The sequence below is a fragment of the Doryrhamphus excisus genome, linkage group LG17 (genome assembly GCF_037039965.1).
Source record: "Doryrhamphus excisus strain RoL-2023G ecotype Guam linkage group LG17, RoL_Dexc_Guam_v1.1, whole genome shotgun sequence".
Taxonomy (NCBI): domain Eukaryota; kingdom Metazoa; phylum Chordata; class Actinopteri; order Syngnathiformes; family Syngnathidae; genus Doryrhamphus; species Doryrhamphus excisus.
The window spans coordinates 18,868,390-18,871,153 of record NC_136373.1 but is presented as its reverse complement, the minus strand read 5'-3'; the positions used below and the strand labels follow the sequence as shown (position 1 = coordinate 18,871,153).

Sequence of the window (2,764 nt, the reverse complement as noted above, 5' to 3'; positions counted from 1 at the left end):
TTAATTGGGAATCGTATTATTAGAATGATTATTTTTTGACTTCCACTTTCCTCATGCAGGTATGGACTTCCCACACTAGTGTGCCAGACGCCTCCTTCTGGACGTTTGGTGTCTACTATACACTCAATTGGAGTCCACCTGCAGTAAATTCAGTTGATTGGACATGATTTGGAAATATAATAACTGTCTATATAAGGTCCCACAGTTGACTGTGCATGTCAGAGCACAAACGCCAAGCATGAAGTCAAAAGAACTCTGTAGACCTGCGAGACAGGATTGTCTTGAGGCACAAATCTGGGGAAGGATACAGAAACATTTCTGCTGCTTTGAAGGTCCCAATGAGCACAGTGGCCCCCATTATTCGACTAGTCAGGATAGAAGGAAAAATGAATGCAACAATATATAGAGATATCCTGGATGAAAATATTGCTGCATTCATTTTTCCTTCTATCCTGACTAGTCGAATAATGGGGGCCACTGTGCTCATTGGACCTTCAAAGCAGCAGAAATGTTTCTGTATCCTTCCCCAGATTTGTGCCTCAAGACAATCCTGTCTCGCAGGTCTACAGACAGTTCTTTTGACTTCATGCTTGGCGTTTGTGCTCTGACATGCACAGTCAACTGTGGGACCTTATATAGACAGTTATTATCTCAAGGATGATCAGTGGAAAAAAGATGCACCTGAGCTCAATTTTGAGCTTCATGGCAAAGGCTGTGAATACTTATGTAAATGTGATTTTTTGTTTTCTATTTTTAATAAATTCAAAAAAGTAAAAAAAAAAACCTTTTTCACATTGTCATAATGGAGTATTTTGAGCTAAGAGATTAAATTAATACAATTGGGAATGAGGCTGTAACATGACAAAATGTGGAAAAAGTGAAGCGCTGTGAATACTTTCCGGATGTACTGTATGTGCCCTGGGATTGGCTGGCCATCGGTCCAGGGTGTACCCCGCCTCTCGCCCCAAATCAGGCTCCAGCATACCCCCACCCTAGTGAGGATAAGAGACATAGAAAATGAATGAATAACTAAACCATGTTGGTGTCATTCAACAGCTGTACTGTAATCTTACCTTGTCTAAGCTGTTGGGACCAAATTCTTGAGCGTCAACATCCTTCAGTATTCTGTTAAATGGATGGAGAATGCTGCACATGTAATTCATGTGGCAGCCAGAATATCTGTATTCATTAGTGCAGTCCAAAAAAGGAAAAGCAAGGCGATGGGGGCAGAAGGCATACCATGGAGCAGTCCAGAGACAAAAGAACTCCCAAAAACAGCTGGAGGAGGTCGCGGTCCACTGGGCAGTACACTGAAAAAAAATTTGGAGTGCCATTTACTTGAGAAAAGCTAGGTAACAATTTGCACGCACAATTCCCAAGCAACTTTTCCTTGGGAAATACTCTGGTCAAATTTACTTTTTTTGAATGAAAAAGGTACTCTTTGCTAGTAAATTTGACCCCAAACTACCTTTGAATCTACTTCAAAATCCATATAAATGTACTCTCTTTTCAGGATTGTTTAACTAGTTTTCCCTGACTTTATTTGGAACAAATTATAAGTAATATTTACATGATTTAAGCTACCACCTACACCACTTTTCTAATATGATTGTGTAGTATTTTTTTTAAGATGGCCTTCTTTGAATGAAATGATCTTAACACATCTTCTACAAAACATTATTTCAAACCAGAACAGCTTCACTGCATTTGTACTAAAGCTGTATTTACTTCCAGATGGCGGTGCACAAAAACGCAACACAGCCACAGGTTGAGGCACCTGTGAAATTAATTCAACATTTCATAACTAAACCAAAGACCTGGGATTTATTCCCTTAATTGGGAATCGTATTATTAGAATGATTATTTTTGACTTCCACTTTCCTCATGCAGGTATGGACTTCCCACACTAGTGTGCCAGTCGCCTCCTTCTGGACGTTTGGTGTCTACTATACACTCAGTTGGAGTCCACCTGCAGTAAATTCAGTTGATTGGACATGATTTGGAAATATAATAACTGTCTATATAAGGTCCCACAGTTGACTGTGCATGTCAGAGCACAAACGCCAAGCATGAAGTCAAAAGAACTGTCTGTAGACCAGCGAGACAGGATTGTCTTGAGGCACAAATCTGGGGAAGGATACAGAAACACTTCTGCTGCTTTGAAGGTCCCAATGAGCACAGTGGCCTCCATCCCTACAGTGAAGCATGATGGTGGCAGCATCATGCTGTGGGGATGTTTTTCAGCAGCAGGAACTGGCAGACTAGTCAGGATAGAAGGAAAAATGAATGCAACAATATATAGAGATATCCTGGATGAAAATATTGCTGCATTCATTTTTCCCTTCTATCCTGGCTAGTCGAATAATGGGGGCCACTGTGCTCATTGGGACCTTCAAAGCAGCAGAAATGTTTCTGTATCCTTCCCCAGATTTGTGCCTCAAGACAATCCTGTCTCGCAGGTCTACAGACAGTTCTTTTGACTTCATGCTTGGCGTTTGTGCTCTGACATGCACAGTCTTACTGCAGGTGGACTCCAATTGAGCTGTAGAAAGATCTCAAGGATGATCAGTGGAAAAAAGATGCACCTGAGCTCAATTTTGAGCTTCATGGCAAAGGCTGTGAATACTTATGTAAATGTGATTTTTTTGTTTTCTATTTTTAATAAATTCAAAAAAGTAAAAAAAAAACTTTTTCACATTGTCATAATGGAGTATTTTGTGTAGAATTTTGAGCTAAGAGATTAAATTAATACAATTGGGAATGA

General features: G+C 40.0%; 1 long non-coding RNA gene across 2 annotated transcripts; it reads right to left on the bottom strand.

The window, feature by feature from the left end:
• Positions 1–938: 938 nt before the first annotated feature.
• Positions 939–1,358, bottom strand: LOC144901940 (uncharacterized). Of its 2 annotated transcripts, none has more exons than XR_013630130.1 (3): positions 1,240–1,358; positions 1,074–1,125; positions 939–992 (listed from the first exon to the last, which is right to left on the bottom strand). It is a non-coding gene; the product is annotated as an uncharacterized LOC144901940 (long non-coding RNA). The 2 variants fall into 2 exon arrangements; XR_013630129.1 differs by having other exon boundaries at positions 943–992; positions 1,074–1,146; positions 1,240–1,310.
• Positions 1,359–2,764: the final 1,406 nt, after the last annotated feature.